The sequence below is a fragment of the Zonotrichia albicollis genome, chromosome 9 (assembly GCF_047830755.1).
Source record: "Zonotrichia albicollis isolate bZonAlb1 chromosome 9, bZonAlb1.hap1, whole genome shotgun sequence".
In the NCBI taxonomy this organism is placed as follows: domain Eukaryota; kingdom Metazoa; phylum Chordata; class Aves; order Passeriformes; family Passerellidae; genus Zonotrichia; species Zonotrichia albicollis.
The window spans coordinates 1,444,074-1,463,246 of NC_133827.1; positions in this window are offsets into that span (position 1 = coordinate 1,444,074).

The following is a 19,173-nucleotide window of genomic DNA, read 5'->3' on the forward strand; positions in this document are numbered from 1 at the left end:
ATTTTTCTCATGGAAGGCATTGGCAGTAGCACCAGAGCACCATCCATTGCTGAGTGTCCCAGGGCAATTAGATTGCAAAGTTAACAGGCTGAAATTTCCTTGTGCTTTTCTCACTCTCCTTCCCACATTCTGGAAAAAACGGAATCTGCCCAGCCTCTGCATTTCTCAGCTTCAGTTGCTGCATGTCTTGCTCTGGCAGCTCATGTCCAAACAAAAGTGTGTCCCTGCTGAGCACAGCAATGAGCGGCCACAAAGTGGCAAGTTCCCCAGTGAACATCAAGGCAGAGACGTGGAAGTGCGGAGGATAAGGACAACTCTGGGAGGAGAAGCTCTTCTGTGTCTCTGATGATGGTACCCACACCCTGAAGCAGCAGCCGAGAGAAGCGCTGGAAGCAGACGGGCGCACTTTTGGGCAGTACAATATCAAAAGATATGAAACCATTAGCCAGAATGCAAAGGAGGACTGCAAGGATGGAGTGTGGCCTGGAGGGGAAGCCCTGGATGCGGCTGAAGGCACTTTGTTCAGCCTAGAGGAGAGTAAAGGGCGTCATTGTGGTCTTCAACATCCTCCTGAGAGGAATCAGAGGGGCTGCTGCAGCTCTCGTCACTGCTGGGACCAGTGATAGGACCGGAGAAAAGGGCAGGGAGCTGGGACAGGGCAAGTTTCATTTCCGTATCAGATCAAGGTTTTTCACCCAGAGCACAGTCAGGCACTGGGACGGGTTCCCCGTTGACGCAGCCCAGCGGAGCCCGGGCTGGCTCTTGGGAAAACTGCGGCGCTGCGCCGGGAGCAGGGAACGGCCAAGGCTTGGGTCCCGCCCGCGGCTGACCCTGGTGAGCCACCGCTCCGTGCTTCAGGATCCACTAACTGCAGCACGGAGCAGGCCAAAGAGAAGCAGGAGGCTCCTCGATTGTGAGGTTCCACAGGCCAAGGCTTATTCCAAGGGAAGGATTCGGCAGCAAAGAGCCGCCAGACTTCTGTGCACGGGATTTTATCGGGGTACAACTCAGGGGGTGGATACAAACGATTGAGCAATAAGGAATCCGCAGGGGAGGAGCGAGGGGATTCCATCAGGTTCTTGGGCCTAATTAGGACAGATGGGAGGAGAGGGTAGGTCACATGGGCCAGTGGGGCTTCCAGCAATAGAGGAATTCCAAAGGGGTGGTGCAGTCAGGGATTGGTCCAAGGCAAAAGTGACAGGGAAGGTTCAGGAATACAGAGCTGGATTATCTTGAGAGGCAGGGAAGGAGCTGGAACAAAGAGTGGGGAATGGCATGAGGGACAGCTTTGAGGGAGGGCAGAACCTAGGGGTACCTGAAAACAAACCATTCTACGATAACAGATAAATAAACACAAACTGGAACACCCCAGGGAAATGGTCACAGCACCAAGCCCGTCTGAGTTTGAGAAGTGTTCGAAGAACACTGAGCAGTGACGCAAGATTTTAGACACTACATCAAAAGTAGAAAGTGTACCAAAGTCAAGAGAGGGAAAAAGAAAAACAGCTCCCTGCAGCGATGGTGGCAGCTCTGGATCAGCACCAGGGAGAGGACAGATGTAGGCGTGGTTGAAGCAGAGGCAGGGGCGAAAATAGCAGAGGCAGAGGAGGTTCAAAGCAGCCACAGACCAAGCTGGACGCAAATCAGTGTGCATCTTGTAAGAAATCAGGACACTGGAAATAGGGCCAGTGCCCAGAGTTAGCCGACAAAGTACACCAAACTCTTGCAGCCACTCTAGATGATAAGAAATGACCGAGACTGGCAATTCTTACCCTAGCAGGCCACTGTTTAAAATACAGCTAAAGAATGATGAAGAAGTTGAAATTTTAAGAAATAGTGGAGAGACATTTTCACTCTTGAATCAAGCACTGATCCCCAAAAGTGAAAACTATCTTCAAGCAATAGGAGCAACTATAGGGCAGCCAGAAAATGCATTCTTCCTGAAACCACTTTGATGTAAAATCAAGAAGAAAATGGGAATACATCAGTTTCTTTCTTTACCAAACTCACCCAAATCTGTCCTATGCAGAGATTTGCTTGAAAATTTAGAAGCAACAGTTCCGTTTAGAAAAAGAAAACTTCAATGGAAGGTACCTGAAGACAAAGGAGCGGTTTTAGCAGTAGGACTGACAATTGACACCAGACCAACAAACAAGAAGAACTAGTTAGAGCAAGTATTGAATCAGGTGTACCCAAGAGTATGGGATAGTATCTGATAGCCCAGGAAAATCAAAACAAGCAGACCCTATGAAAATTGAGCTACAGACAAGAGTTGGGCCAGTAGTCAGAAAGCAATACCCTTGAAGATTAGAAGCTAGGAAAGGAATAGAGCCAACAATCAATAAAATCCTTGACATCAGGACTATTGGAAGAATGGCAGTCAAAATTTAATACTGCTAGATCAGCAATAAAGAAACCTAATGGAACTCAGAGACTAGTGCCAGATTTCCAGGCAATTAATGGTTTATACCTTACTAGCTTACTAGCTAAACTTGGAGATGATTTTATTGTGTGCGGGGAATGTCCACGGGCAGGTGCTGTCGAGAGCACAGCACCTTGGTCTGAGAGACCAGCGCCCCCAGCCCCCAGCCCCACCTTGCTCCCCGGCCCGGAGGTTGTAACGTGCGCTGGACCGGCAGCCGAAGGAGGGCTCTTGACACCGTGTCTGATGCAACAGGGTTTATTGAAGGTAGGTCAGAGGGTGCAGCTTGGGTGAGGGAGAGAAGAGGGACAGGAAGAGGCAGGAGCACAAGCACTGTAACATGACACATAAGGCACCTGCAAGCTGCTGGGGAAGCCTCAAGTCTGCTTAGTGAGCCACGTGTGCCCTCAGCATTGGGACAGCCACCTTTCCCTCAGTGAGCCTCACATGCCAGGGTCAGCAAATCAAGAGGCACCAGGCATGCTGTAGGTGACTCAGAGCGAGTGCAGTGGGTCACGGTGGCCAGGGACCAGAAGCAGGCAGAAAGGCAACGGGGCTGGGGAAAAGGCTCTGCTCTGCTTACAGCGTGGGCTGAGGGCTGGGAGAGCTCCATTTCCCCCTTGAGATGTTGGAGACGGGGCCTTTCACCCTCCTGATAGGGCTGCCCCTGGCTGCAGGCAGCCAGAGGAGTATGATGACACAAGGCCGAGAGCAGCAAAGCAAAGAGCCAGCCGTGCACAGCACAGGGAGGTGGCCCAGTGCAAAGGCAGCGTGGCACCCTGAAGGTGCCCACTGCATTCTCATGTGTCCCTGGCCTGGGAAGGACAGGACGGTCCGTGGTCTGAGAGGGCCTTTCGGTGTCCCCTGTGGGCTCAAAGCTGCTGCTCTTCTGGCTCCATGGGGCCTAAAGCCACAGAGCTCAGCCTCCCCCACAGCAAGAGGAACAAGACGTGGATATCAGGCAGTGGAGCTCAATGCCTAAGGCTGAGGGGCGGGGGGCTCCAGTCTGGAGCACTGGGAGGGCACCCCCCCAGCCCCACAACAGCTGGCCTCACAGCCCTGAAAGGCCAGGACCAGGGTTCCACGCCTGATTCCAGGGCGTCCTTCCAACCGGCCACCGACCTGGAAGCGCCAGAGCAGCCGGCTGTCGGGATCGAGGCGGCTGCCAGGGGGCTCCTTATGGCCTCTGCCAGCCAATTGCTCAGGGCTTAGCAGTGCCTCTGCCCCTCAGGGTCTCCCCCAGCCTGGCCAAGCTTGCCGGCAGCAGCGCCGCAGCCCCACAGCAGCTCCAGAGGAACCCCATCCAGAGGCACCTGGGAGCCCTCAGCACTGCAGCCAGCAGCAGACGGGCAGGAGGACACGGATGGCCCTTCCTGTCCGGCACAGGGCTTGTGGCCATCCCCAGGCACCGCTCTGGCAGGGATCCCCGCAGCTCCGGCCCTTGCCCAGCCGCTCTGTGGGCAGCACAAAGGCTTCAGGAGAACCAACAAAGGCCAAAAGGCTTCTGGTCATTTTCCCTGCAACACTGCACACCTGGGCAGCAGTCTGAGTACAAGCAACCTTTTCCCCCTCTTCTCTTACGCCCTACAGACCTTGCGCAGGAAAAGAAAGATCCTGGGACTCTGTGTATTGTAAGATATTTTATATTTACACAATCAAAACCAACAGAAATACAAACACAAAAATCTAGAAGAAGGCAAAAGAAAATTCCTGCTGGCTCAAATGGCCCAAGCAGACTGCGTGTTGCAGATCACCTCTCCGGGGAGCTGCAGCAGAATAGTAAGGCAGTGCAGCAAAGACGAGGCCGTTTCCTCCATGCACTGCGGAATCGATCTCGCAGCTTCTGCCATGGGGAGTAGGGAGCTCTCTCAAGAGCCCGGAGAACTAAACAAAATTCTACTGCAGCATCTCTGATTGCAGGACTGCTGTCATATGCCATTCCTTCAAGGGCTGCAAGAAAGAGGAACAGAGGCAAGGTCACATCCCGCATGTGCAGGGAGCCGAGGAGAGCCCCCTGCCAGGGCCATCCCGGTCGTCTCTGGCCATGGCCCGCAGGGAGCAGGGAGCCAGGGGATCAGCCCGAAGTTGCTGGCCACGAATGGCACACGTAGCCCTGATATCTCTGTGTGCTCTGCCCACGGGTGCAGATCCCTCCGCAGCCGGGGCAGGGCTTGCAGCTGCCCCCTCCAGCCGCCGCGGTCAGCCCGCTGCCCTCACTCACTCACCAGTGCAGATCAGCCGCAGCTCTTGCTGCTGCCCCCTCAGGTGCCGCCCGGCCATGCCTGTGAACACAGAGCCTGTCACGGCGCCAGCGGCACAGCTCCCTGCCAGCGGCGCTGCCGGCCAGGCAGAGCTCAGCCCGGGCCCTTGCCGCACGCTGCCGCCCCAGGGCACGGCTGCCACAGGGCGGCAGCAACGCCCAGGCCAGGCGGGGCTCCAGGGCCGGGCCGGCGCTGCCGGGGCAGCAGGCAGGGCCGGGGCCGGGGTCGAGCTGCCGAGCAGGCGGGCCGGGGAGGAGCCCGGGCTCGGGACTCACCCATGAACCTGACGGCCGCCTCTCGCAGGGACTCCTGTGGGCTCTGCAGGTAGTGCAGTGCCCGGCGCAGGTGCTCGGCCGCTCGGCTCCTGTCCTCTGCCAGCTGCAGAGAGCGGCAGGAGGGAAGGGTTGGCGCGGGCTCAGCTCCTGGGCCGGGCGCCGCCTGCGCCCATCGCCGGCCTCGCCTGCCCGCACAGCCCTGAGGCGTGGCCAGCAGCCGCTGGCCAGGGGCTCCCGAGAGGAGGGGCAGAGGGCCGGCTGCTGCCCGGGGAGCCGTGGTGCCGCCCCGCAGCCCCGCCGGGCCGGGGCTCCATGGGCACCCGACTCAGGCCCACGGGAGCCTGGAGAAGAGCCCGCGCGGCCTCTGGCTGCAGCAGCGGGCACAGCTGTTAGCCCCGCACACTGAGCACCGCCCTCAGGGACCTTCGCCATGCTGAGGCTGGGGGATCTCTGCTGTACTTACCAGGCACTCCCCAAAGCTCTGATCCACGTGTAGCATTTGTTCTATATCCCTCCTCTTCAGGAATCTGGCTGAGGAATGCAGCGTTTCCCGGGAGGCCTGGAGAGGGACAGACGTGCACAGATGGCCCCACAGTCCAGGGCACAGGAGCATGCCAGTGGCACAGGCTGGAGGAGGCTGCAGCCCCCAAGGTGCCAGGGCAGGCGGCAGCCCAAGCCCCTGCCAGGGGCACAGCAGCTGGCCACAAGTGCTCACCTCAGCAACAGTCTGATTCTCGTCATGGCAGTGGAAGTAGAGAGGGAGCAGGCTCTGGCGCACATGGGACTTGAGGGCCTTTCTTGCCTCTTCTGTTAATAAGTCCAGCATCTCTTGAAAGAGAGCCATGGAGCTCAGCTGCACCTGGATATCATCCTGGATGAAAGGAAAGGGCAAAAGACCTGAGCATTGGCTGCTTATGGCCCCCCAGGGCACAGGCGTGCATCTGCACAGGGCACCAAGGGTCCGGGCAGCAGCCAGTGGCTGTGGCTGTGGGCACAGAGCCTTACGCTGTCAAAGAGTGGCAGGAGCGCCTCAGCCAGCTGCAGGGCGATGGGGGTGGCTATTGGAGCACCATTATCCAGGAGCAAATATCTGAGTAGAAGAATGCTCATCCTGATCATGTCGCTGTCATTTTCCTCCAGGAGCTCCATTAGACTTTCAGTCAGGCTCCGCATTTTTTCAGCCTGTGCGGAACACAACTTTGTGAAAGGCCGCCCTCCTGCCGCAGGGCCCAGAGGCCAAAGGCCTGTCCCGAAGCACTGGGGCAGCTGAAGTGGGAAGCAGGAGAGATGGGAAGAGCTGCCCCAGCGGCCGAAGCCCAGGCAAGGCCAAGCGACTGCGTTGCCCAGCCCCACGCTGCTGCCTGCACGGCTTCAGCCACTGTCCCCTTCTCACCATCAAGGGATTCTTGCCCAGCACTACGAGGCCTCGGAGTGCCAAGTAACGCCTGGCCATGTGCTCGCTCTGCAGGTTCTGTGCCAGGATCTCCAGAACACTGTCACTGCATTCCCTCAAGTCCAGGCACTCGAGGACCTGAAAGGCACGGGGCAGTGACAGGGGAGCCGGCCGGCCGGCAGGAGCCCAGAAGCGCACAGGGCCGGGCCCAGGCAGCAGCACAGGGCACGGGCACTGTCCTGGCAGCTGTGGCTGCGAGAGGCCAGAGGGCTGGGAGGCCGCTCAGCCAGGCAGCGCTGGCCTTGAGGCTCACCTCCACAAGGAATGCCAGGGCAGGGAAATCCCAGTATGGCATCTCTTTGCCGAGCAGGGCGAGCAGGTAGAATGCAACCGCGGAACAGAAGTGGATGGCTAAGCGGCGAATTTCTCTGAAGAGGGGAAAAAGGAAACAAGACCCTGATGCAGTGGGGCAAACCTCTCCCAGGTGGAACTTGTCCGGTTTATCTCGGCTGTTTGAGGGGCCTGGAAGGCCTGGGGGTGGCCTTGGGGCAGCCCGCGCGTCGAAGGACGAGAAGAGGCTTCAGTTCTTCTTTCTGGTTTTATGTTTATTAATTGTTTATCTAAAAGATGTTCTTTCAGCCTAACAAAGATCCCTCAGCAGTCAGCCATGGGCACACTGTGCCGTCCCACGGACCGCCACGTATCTTTATACCCCTAGTTACGTATACAATATTTATCATTTTTCCCCAATACCATCTATTCTTATAGCTCGGTGTACTCTTAGTAATAACCAATCCAAAGGTGCCACCGTGGCCAAAGAAGATGGAGGAGAGGAGGAAGAAGAAGGAGGGCAGGACACACCCCAATTCCTCCATCTTACTCCTCTAAACCCCCCTGTACATAAATCCTAAACCCTGTTTCTCACCCTCTAATTAGCTAATCTTTCCACCCTTCACCCCGGTGAGGCCCTCTTATCCTCATAAAGGTGTCGTCTCCCGTGTAGGGTCAAAGTCCTGCCACCAGACACTTCTGGCAACATTCCAGGACTCCCGGGCCCCCCAAGGGTGGTCTCGGGGGCCTTGCATCCCCGGACTCAAATCCTGAGATCCCACATCTCCCCCTTCTGTTTGCACCAAGAAAACCTTTTTTATCACCCGATTCATGGCGCGCTTCAGACATACAAAAATGCACGGGACGACAATCATGAGGACTAGTAGGACTATTAAAACATAAAACCCTATCCTTAAGATTCTTCTCCAAATAGGAGAAATGTCAAAGAAATCTGCCAGCTGATCAATCCATGATCCCGTGCTCTCGCCAAGCTTATTTACGCTGTCTTTTATGTTTCTAATACTTTCATGAATCGATTTTGAGTGATCTGAGAGATTCATGCAGCACATCCCTTCAAACTCTTCACACCCATGTCCATGGGCGAGCAATAGATAATCGATTGCAGCTCTGTTTTGAAGAGTCGCCTGTCTTATACCACTAACGTCTTTTAACATGTCATCCAATGCGACAGACACAGACCGTGCATGTTTGCTCAACCAGCAACCCATGTGGTCGATCTGAGTTAAAGCCACCCCTGATGCTGTTTGAGGTGAGAAAATCGCCGTAGCAATGCTTGTTTTCTTATCCCAAGAAAACACTTCGTCATTGCAATCTGTCGCATAATTTTGGATTGATCTTTTTCCTCTGCGCCTTTTCTCTCTTAACATGTTCAAATCAGGCGACAGCATTGAAATTTCCCCAATGCTGCATGGACCTCCCGGGGCATTAGCAGGAATGCCGTGCCAAATTCTGTCCCCGCAAATTAAAAACAAACCCCGTGGCAATTGCACTGGGACTTGGATTGATCCTTTGGCAGTTCTTTTTGTATATTTGCACCAAGCCGATGCATTCTTATAAAACTCATGATTGGGAGTCAAATCGATAGTTTTTGCCTTCGTGGCCTCCGGAACCTCAAACTGCATGCAGAATCCCATTGTCATGGACCCAAAAATCTCCAATTCCTGAGGTTCTGTAGAAGCCACAGGAAGTAGATGTGTCCAAGCACACCACTCTTTCACAGGATTTTCAATGACCTGTGAAATGTTAACTGCGGAATGCCCTGGAACTGGCCATTCGTCCACTGGCAATCCAACCATGCATGCAGAAAATGGTTTTCCTGGCCTCGAATGTGTCAGGCAAATACTATCTAGATTTGCTGCTTGAGCCAAAGTCTCCCATAGATTTTGCCTTGGCTGATTTACAGGTAAATCTTCTCCCTTACTTGCTGCAATGAATGAAAGAATGATGCACATAAGCATCATAACACTCATTATTACACTTTTATACAGAAATCCCCAAAGTCCTTAGTTTCTTTTTATTTTCTTCGGGATCGCTCTTTCCGGCCTGAGTCTCGACTTCTGTCTGAGTACTCGTCTCTTTGTTTCTCGGATCAGCGTTCTCGGGTTCTCGCGTCCGGAATGGCTTCACGTGCCGCGCCGACACCCACTTTAGACCTCGATCTGTGGAGATACAAGCGAAACCCTTGCCCCAAGTGATTAGTCTGAAAGGACCCTCTATTTGTCCTGTTTCTGGGTTCCTGATCAAAACCAAGGGGTTTTCCCTTAGCTTTGCCTGTGTGCTATTTAGAAAGTGTCTCACGATTGGTGGATTAGGTTCCGAGGATGAGCTATTTAGGAAATTCAACACATACAGTGCCTTATTTAATTTCATGTGAGGTGTTGCCTCTGGTTCACCCCTTCTCTGTCTGTCTAGAAGGGATTTCAGGGTGTGATGTGTTCTTTCAATGATCGCTTGACCTGTGGGTGAATGTGGAATACCGAACGTGTGTCTGACACCCCATTTTTTCAGGAATTTGTCGAGCACCCTGCCTGTATATGTTGGACCGTTATCTGTTTTTATCTCCTGAGGCACACCTAATGCTGCAAATGCTTGCAGAAAATGTCGGCAAGCATGGTCTGCTGTTTCCCCTGCATGTGCCGAAGCAAAAACTGCACCTGAGAATGTATCTACAGAAACATGAACATTTTTGAGCCTCCCAAAAGATGGATATTTCGTGACATCAGCTTGCCACAACTGAAGACTTTGCAGCCCCCGCGGATTGATAGCTCCGGTGGAAGAAGGTGGCTGCACAAACTGACAGTCTGGACAAGCACTAATGATCTCCCTCGCCTGAGTCTTTGTGAGACGAAAGGACTCCATCAGCGCTTGCGCATTCTGATGAAAAAACGCATGACTTAACCTTGCTTGCTCAAAAATGTCCGGCAGTGTTTGTGAAATGGGCATTGTCAACCTGTCCGCTCGAGCATTTCCCTCCGCTAGAAATCCCGGAAGTGTCGTGTGCGCTCTAATGTGTGTGATAAAATACTCTCTTTCCCTGCCCTCTAGCAATGCCTTCAAGCTCGTCAGATAGGAGTATAAAACCCCATTACTGACTTCTTTCAAGAGCGAACCTTCCAATCTCTTGACCACACCCGCAACATATGCGGAGTCTGTCACCAGATTGAGAGGTTGTTTAAACAACTGAAATGCTCGGACAACAGCTGCCAACTCCACAATTTGTGGAGAGCCCTGAACCTTCCTCACATCAGATTCCCAATCCCCTGTCGTTGAGTCTCTCCATGTGATCACTGACTTGTGTGTCTTCCCTGAGCCATCCGTGAACACTGTGATCCCGTCCAAAGGTTCTTCACTTATTCTTGGTTTTGTTTTATAACATATTTGCGATTGCAGTATCTTGTGTTGCGGAAAGTGGATTGTGCAAGTTCCTGGGAACGCCAACAATGCGATTAACAGGTCTTTCGATTGTTGCATCGCCCACTCGAAATAGTCTTGTTTCAAGGGTAACCTGATGGTTGAAAATTCTCTTCCTGCCATCGTCAGCAACCTTGTTCTCGCTTTTATGATGATCTGTGCTGCCATCTCCAAATCTGTAAGAATTGTTTTTGCGGGCCTGTGTGGTAGGAAAATCCACTCTATGATTATCAAAGAGTCCTTTTGCGACTCGTCCCATTGGAAGATCAAACCATGGAACTGTGTTTTCTTCCCCAGCACTGCCAATTGAAAAGGCAACGTTGGAACAAATCGATGTGCTTGCCTTTTCTGTATCGCGTCTGCAACTTTCTCCAATTCCTTCTTTGCTTCTTGCGTGAGTGTCCTGGGAGACCGAATGTCTGTGTCTCCTCTCAAAAGATTGAGCAACGCTGGGATGTCGCTGTTTGTGATTCCCAAAACCGGCCTCATCCAGTTGATTTCTCCCAGAAGCTGTTGCAAATCGTGCAGATTGGTGATGTTGGTGCTGATCTCCACTTTTTGAGGCTTTATTGTTCTTTCTGAAATTTTCCACCCTAGATATTTCCAAGGTGCAACCTCTTGAATCTTTAAATGCTGATTTCTAGACCTGCCTTCTGCACCTCTGCGATCACACAGTCACGAGCTTCTTGCAGCTCCTGTTGTGTTGATGCTGCAATGAGCAAATCATCCATATAATGAATGATCTTTACCTTTGGAAATTTCTTCCGTGCTGGTGCCAAAGCTCGTGCCACGTACCATTGGCAGATCGTCGGAGAGTTTTTCAGACCCTGTGGAAGAACGACCCAATGGTACCGCTGCAGAGTCGTTTCCTTGTTGATACTCGGAACTGAAAAGGCGAATCTCGGAGCGTCATCTGGATGAAGTGGGATACTGAAAAAACAATCCTTGAGGTCAATGACCACAAGCTGCCAATCCCTGGGAATCATTGAGACAGATGGAAGTCCCAATTGAAGCGGTCCCATGTCTTCTATGACGTCGTTGATCTTCCTGAGATCGTGTAGCAATCTCCATTTGCCCGATAGTTTTTTCTTGATGACAAACACTGGAGAATTCCAAGGGCTGTCTGTTGGCTTGATGTGTCCCGCCTGCAATTGTTCTCGGACCAGGTTTCTCAAAGCACTCAACTTTTTCCACTCAAGGGGCCACTGATCCACCCAAACTGGTTTATTGGTTTTCCATGTCAGTTTCAGTGTGGGGAGTGCTGCAGTGACCCCTACTAAAAATCCACTTCGATCTTCGCACCCCATTGTGCCAAAAGGTCTCGACCCCAGACTGTGATCGGCTTTTGGACAATAAAAGGACGAATGATCGCCGTCTTGTCTCCTGGTCCCGTGACAACGACAGAATTCTCACTTTGCAGACATAGAGATGCTCCTCCTATGCCTGAGAGAGAACCCAGTGGCGCGACCAAGCTCCAGCTGCGTGGCCAAAAGATGTATGATATCACTGTTACATCCGCCCCTGTATCGAGCATGCCTGTGATCGCTATTGTTCCGTTCCCGCATGTCAATTGGCATGTGAGCGTGGGTCGGTCTCGACCTATGTGCTTCACCCATGTTGCATGTACTTCAACATGTTCCTTCATAGGGAAACCTTCTTTGTCGAAGATTGACATGACCTCTCCAACTGCGTGTGGCGGCAGTGCAAAGGCTCTCGCGACCACAGTGTTTTCTGGTACAGTCAATGGTGGACGAAGTGCTCTTGCCAACACTGTCAATTCTGTATTTTTGTCCGCTGAAATAACTGTTGGATAGACAATGAGTCCAAGAATACTGCATTTATCTTGTCCAATTATCAGGAAATCTTGCTTCTTATATGAGTCCCCGCGGACACCTGTTGGTATTTCCGCATGACTTTCGTCTAGAAAGCATACTAATTTTGAAGCTGCCAATGTGCACTGTGCCCCTGGTGGGAGGAGGTCTGGGTCACTGTGGAATCGGCTGAGGGTTTTACTGAGGGCGTCTGCTTGTTGCTCACTGATGATTGCCCCGTCTGCTCTTGCGACACCGCCAGTACTTGTGTCTGAGCGCGCTGGTCCGCGCTCCGCCTTGCGTTTCCCGGATACGGTAACGGATTTCCATCCACGTCTGTTCGGGAATAACATTCTTTCGCAGGATGTCTTCCTCTCCCGCACCGTGCGCAAACTGGCCTTTCCGCCTTCTGTACCGGCGCTGGCATATGTGTTTGTGCACAGTTCCTTTTCATGTGCCCAAGCTCCCCACATCTATAGCACTGTCCTCTTGGGGGATTGTTCTTTTTCTGCATTGTTGCAAGAACTTTGTTGATGTTCTCATTCTGTTGATGCAGTATTTTTTCCAGCATCTTCTCCAGGGTCTTGTCCTCTGCTTGCTTTTCTGAATGTCCCTTTAATTGATTCTCCCATTCCTCTCTCAATTCATTCTTCACAATCGCTGCGACATGCTGAGGTGTTCCCACCTTGCTGCATGCCTCCACCATCTCTGCCAATGATGGCCGTCCTGGCATGGCGCTAATCACCCGTTGACAATCCGGGTTGGCATTGCCGAAGGCTAAGCTTTCCAAGAGAGGCCTCTTCGCTTCTTCTATCGTCACCTGTCGATCCACGGCTTGCGTGAGTCGATCGATGAACGACATGAATGGCTCTGTGGGACCTTGCTTGACGCAAGAGAACGGGACTTCTGGAGCTCCTGCTGGTGCGATTTGCATAATTGCCATCCTCGCTGCCTCCTTGATGTCACTTAATACTCTTCGTGGCAGCCTAGCTGCTTGTTCCCCTGGGTTGTCATCTGGAGGATCTCCTGCTAACTGCCCCTCTTTGAGGTTTGCATTTGGCCCGCCTTGGTATCTGTTCCGTAATTCAGCGAGATATTTTCTCCATCTTTTTTCCCAGACAAGGCTTTGGGTGTCAGTGAGAATCATTGCCACAATACTTCGAATGTCATATGGTGTGAGATCATATGTAGCGAATGTCCCTCTTAATAGCTGTTTGAAGTATTGTGAATTCAGCCCAAAAGTTTGAGCCGCCTTCCCTAAATCCTTGAGTATTTCATGACCCATCCTTTCCCACCTCGGGTTCTGTCCCTGGGCATCATATGTCACTGGCATTGTCAGATCCCCTGATCCCGGGAATAAATGCTTTTCTTTTGCCAACGCTTTTCTGATTCGCTTCCAATCCATCGTCTTCACTGGCCCCTGAAATTCTTCTTCTTCTTCAGGTTCCGTTGGAATTTGTATAAATAATGGTGCTGTGGATGTGGTTGGTTCATCACGTCTCGTTCTTCGCCTTGAGGTTTTTGGCCTCGCTCCCAAATCCAAAAAGGAAGCTTGAGGATCCCGTTGATGTTTCTTTTTTGTGGTGTCCACTGAATGCAAGAAGCTCTTTGTTGCTTCTGCTGCTGACAGCATCCATATAGGAACCCCTTCTGATGCTGTGATCCTTATAACATTTCCTTCTTGTAGCTGTTCTTCATCTGAGCTTTCATCATCTTCATGAAACCTTGAAGTCGATGGATAATCCCTTTGTTGTGTCGGCATTGTTTTCTTTAAAATGCTTTTCTTTTTATATAATGTTGGGAAAAATTGTTGCATTGTTGCGGTCTCGCCACGAGATGGCGCTGTGGCTCCGCCGATCCAATCCGGCATGGCGTGCACTTCTGTCTTCCAGCCACCAGATGGCGCTGTCACCGGCTTCCCTGGCTCTGGTGACGTAGCGTACTCTGTTGTTTCACTTCCTGCCGGTGGCCATATTGGTCGCCTCCCTGTCTCAGACAGCGTGCTTTCGGCTTTTAATTCAGCTGAAATTGGGGGTTGAACACCAGAACGTCTCTCCTGAGGGGGTGAGTCTTGGACTCCAAGGGTTTTGATCAAGGGCACCAAGTCTGGAGAAGGCGGGGGGCCCCGGGATATGAACTCCCTAGCGCGGCCCCTCCCTGCCCGGGATGTCACAGGGGGTGTGTCCCGCTTCCGCCCGGGCTGCGCTGTCTGCGTCTGCGGGCTCTCCGAGCCGCTCCCCGTGTCTCCCGAACTACTTTCACTGTCTCCATCTTGTTCCACCCCTGAGATATCTCCCCTTTGGTCTGCCTCTGACTCTGTGTCCTCCTCCTCCGTTCCCGTGTCTATTTCCCCTTTTGCCGGTACAAGCAGCCTCCCTCCCGCCGGCGGCCGCGTGCGTTCCGCAATCCTGGCGGACCTGCGCATGGGCTCTGATATGACAACCGCACGCCTCTTATGTCCCCGCATGGCAGCCTTTTGGGGCAGCACAAATTCCCCTTTTTCGCTGCCTGGGTCAGACGCCCCGGCCCCGGTCCGTGGCTTTTCCGAGCCCTCGCGAACTCCGCCTGCCGCACACGCCCCCGCATCCCCGCCGGTCGGGGCTGCCGCTGCCCCCGGCCCCGAGTCAAGCAAAGCCGCGCGAAAACACGTATCCTCTGCTTTTTCTTCACCTGCGCTTCCCGCCTGCTCCGCTGCAGCCTGGCTTCCCTGCTCCGTTGCCGCGGCATCGCGAGAAAGCGCGCCCCCCGGTCCCCTCTCCCCCGCCTCTGCCCCTGAGTCCCCCATGCTCTCTGGGGTTTTTGGACGTTTTGGGGCTTTCCCGGGGTTTCTGGGTTTTGGGACCGGGTATTTTAATAATATTTCTTGCTCTTTTTCTCCAAGAGCGTTTTCCTCTTGGCCTTTTAAGGCCAGAGCTAATTTTTTCTTTCCCGGGGCCTTGCCCCCCCCCCTCTTTCAGAGAGGCCTCCCCCCCGGACGTCTGCTGCATCTGGGGGTCCTGGAATTTCGTTTGCATAGAAATCCCTTCCAGCATTATTCTTGCAGGAGACAGCAGCTTCAACGCTGTCTCATCTTTTTTAGTAGCTAAGAAATATAAGTGTCTATTTATTTCCTGCCAGAACCCCACTTCAAATAGCAGGCACGTTTCTGCCAGTGGGTAGTTTAGCCTTGCCCATAGTAATAATTGTTTTAATTCTTTCTTTGGAATTCCCTCTGTATACGTTTCTGTTACACCCTGTAGGGCGGACAAAATTTCCCGTTGTTCCTGGGAAAGTGTGCCCCCCATGTTGTTATTTTTTCAGGCTTTCTTACCGAATCTGGTGTCAGAGCAGTCTGGACGTCTCGATCTGTCCAGCAGATCACAGAAGTGGTTCCAGGGCGCCTTCTGGTTCCAGTCCGGGCTGTTCTGCTACGATTGTCTTCGGCAGAAACTGAGAGGTGGAATTCTCAGTGACTGCTGTTTTTTTGCAGTCTCTGTTGGCTTTTTGTTTTCTTCTTCTTCTCTCTTTTTCTTCAGGGCTTTGAAGGTGGTGGTGGTGCCCCCCCCCGAAAGGTTGTGGTGGTCAGAGCTCACCCAGTGGAAGCCAAATGTGGCCTTTTATCTCCCCGAAAGGTTGTGGTGGTGGAGCCCAGCCAGGGACCGCCAAATGTCCGGTTTATCTCGGCTGTTTGAGGGGCCTGGAAGGCCCGGGGGTGGCCTTGGGGCAGCCCGCGTATCGAAGGACGAGAAGAGGCTTCAGTTCTTCTTTCTGGTTTTTATGTTTATTAATTGTTTATCTAAAAGATGTTCTTTCAGCCTAACAAAGATCCGCTCAGCAGTCAGCCATGGGCACACTGTGCCGTCCCACGGACCGCCACGTATCTTTATACCCCTTGCTACGTATACAATATTTATCATTTTTCCCCAATACCATCTATTGTTATAACTCGGTGTACTCTTAGTAATAACCAATCCAGAGGTGCCACCGTGGCCAAAGAAGATGGAGGAGAGGAGGAAGAAGAAGGAGGGCAGGACACACCCCAATTCCTCCATCTTACTCCTCTAAACCCCCCTGTACATAAATCCTAAACCCTGTTTCTCACCCTCTAATTAGCTAATCTTTCCACCCTTCACCCCGGTGAGGCCCTCTTATCTTCATAAAGGTGTCGTCTCCCGTGTAGGGTCAAAGTCCTGCCACCAGACACTTCTGGCAACATTCCAGGACTCCCGGGCCCCCCAAGGGTGGTCTCGGGGGCCCTGCATCCCGGGACTCAAATCCTGAGATCCCACATACAAGAAAACATGTTTCTCATGGCTCTCAATTCCCATGAATAGCAGCCACCCAGAAAATCTGCAATTGTGAAGTCCCTCCCATTTTTTCACATATTTTTCCACATCTGTGTTTATGGGCCATGTTAGTTTACGGGGTATTAGTTTACAGATGAGCTCTTTAGGAGCAAAGGTTCTCTTCATCTATTTCTGAAATAATCTTCATCTCTACAAACAGAGGTCTTCTCCTCATGAGGCACAGGGTCTCATCACTTGTCTCTCTTTCTCTGTTCAAACTTCTCATGGAATCATAGTACTTCAAGGTTTGCTTACTTTAGCATGGAGGTTTTTGCTGAATAAGTCATCTTCCCATGCTTTTCAATGCTTTACAGGGAAAAAGAGAGTCTGATGTATCAATTACATCCTTCTCCATTGCTTTACAAGAGGATTTCAGCCCCAAGATCAAGACATCTCCTCATCCCTCCTATCTGGGGCTCAGCTTCCACTTCACTGACCTCCATGTCTTTGTGCTGCTCATGTATGTATCTGCACTTTGTCCTTTTCTCTCCCTCGAGGGAGGATGGAAGCACTGAAAGAGTTCATATCTCACCCGGGGCCTGCAGATGGTTCCGTGACCCTGGCCGGGCTCGGTGCTTGCGGCGGAGCTGTTTTATGATGGAGGTTTCTGCAGCGGCTGCGCTGGGGCTGTGTCAGGATGGGCCGCGCTGTGGGGAGGGCCAGGATCTCAGCAGCCAGGCCAGAACACAGCAGCAGCATGGCGGGGGGCTGATGGCATCTCCTCCCCCTGCCCGGGGCTTGCGGCTGAACCCCAGCGGTGGCAGAATCTTGGCCGAGCCGGCCCAGCCCGGGGCTGCTCCTGGGGCCCGGCGGATCCTGGCTGGGCTCGGGCTGGCGGCAGGGCGGGGCTCAGCAGTGCCCAGATGGTCACAACTGCAGCCATGGCCCGGCCCGGCCTGGGCCCCGCGGCCTCCCCTGCCCTGCCCGGCAGCCGATGGGGCCTGGCGGGGTCTCTGGGAAGGGGCCCCGCCCCACGGCAGGAGCCGCCCGGCCCGGCCTGGCTGAGACGGGGACTGGGTCGGCCTTGCTAACTCTTTGCCGGCCAGAAGGGAAAGAGACCCTCTGTCCTGGTTTGAAAAGGAACTGAGTTTTCTGGGATGCTGTGGTTAAACCAATAGGTGCCCAGATTTGAATATTGGCACGTGGTGTGGCCACTGAGGACATGGATACGCCTCTGAGAACACAGGGGGTTAAAAGCAGAGAACTGCCAAGAAAACTTTCTTTTGGTTCTGGTGGGTGAAAGAAACCTATGTTGTTAGCTTTTTCTGCTATTTGAAATATTCCTGATTGTTGGATCCAAATTATTCCTAATTGCTGTAAGTTTCTTGTTCACTGCATGTATTATTTTGCTATGATGTTTCATCATACTTATAAAAAAAGACATGCATCTCATTCTTAAAAAATAAAAAAGAAGAGGAATTAACGCCTTATGAACATTCAAGTAATGCAATATGTACATGAGAAATTTGGACAACTAATAATTTTGAATAATGCAATATTTACATGAGAAATTTGGAAAACAGATCATCACATCTAAATCCCAATAGGCTGTGTCACAGTGAAGCCTGATTAATTCATTAACTTCAGGAGAAGATGTGCCTGTGTTTTATCATCAGCAGTTCAAAGCAGTCACCTGTTCCTTCCATCAGATACTGATCAGTTCTGAAAAAACAAGGCCCAGTGAAAGGAGAAATAACCTCATCACCTTGCAGCCTTTGTGGCCAGAGCAGGAGAGCAGGAGGAGGACTGCCAAGACATGGCTGTGGCTGGAAACTGACGGAGGCAATTTGCCAACAAAAGCCTCATGGCATCCTCACGGTACAGTGCTCCTATGAACCTTCTGCAGGTATTCCCTGTTCCAGCTCCCAGGAGGACATTCAGTGATGTCAAAGATCAGCATTTCCAGCTCACAGACTTTCTCATCCTTCTCAACTCATTGGAAACAATGGTCATTTCTTTCCATTTCCCTAAGAGACATTGGACATTATTCTTTTGTTTTCTCATGCTGCAAAACCCTGTGTCAATGACTTGATAAAATTTGGTAGGTTTTGTTGATTGTAATTGGTCTTTTATCTATCTTATCCCATATCTAACACATAACCAGTGACAACTGTGATGAGATAATACCCTCACAAGAGTGAGCTGTTTCAACATCAGAACATAGGAGCCTTTTTTAAATTAATGAAAAGGGGGAGATGTCATAGACAGGTAGAATAATGATAAAAGAAAGGCCTTTTGAAATCAGGCCTTGTTCTGCCATATTAATAGCTGGCCTGTCATCTCTTCTGAGTGCAGCTAAGCAGTTACAAGTTCCCATGTGAAGCTATTGGGAGAATGAGACTTTGTGAACAATCTATTCTGAGGGTGAAAAACAAATGCACCTGCAACAACAAGGGATTTGTCCCATGAGAATCAGTGAAGAGGTAAACAATACAATAGAGAGATTTGACGCACAAATAAAATCTCTTTAATTAACCAATAACAGAATAACTGGCAAGTAATCTATGAACTAACTAAAGTTGCACACGAAGTCTTTAAAACTTTGTAAAATGAGTTGTGTGAATAAAAACTAAAGAGTTCTCCAGCTCAGGTGGTTCATCTGGGATTTCAGTTCCCCCCTTCTTTGAGGCTTTAGGTTCCACCTTCTTTGGGGCTTTGGTTTCCTTCTACTCTGGGATTGTGGTTTGCTTTTCTGGGATTTTGGTTTTCTTCCTCTCTGATGCTTTTGTTCCTTTCTTCTCTGGGGATTTGGTTTCCTTTTTGGGGATTTTGGTTTCCTTATTCTCTCGAGGCTTGGTTTTCCCCTTCACTGGTTTTGGAGGTTGCTTCCCAACAGAGACACCCTTCTTTTCCTTCTTCTGCCTCTCTTCCTCCTCTAAGGCTTTTTCCTCCTGCTCAAGCTGTTGAGCTGGCTGCTTCAGCTC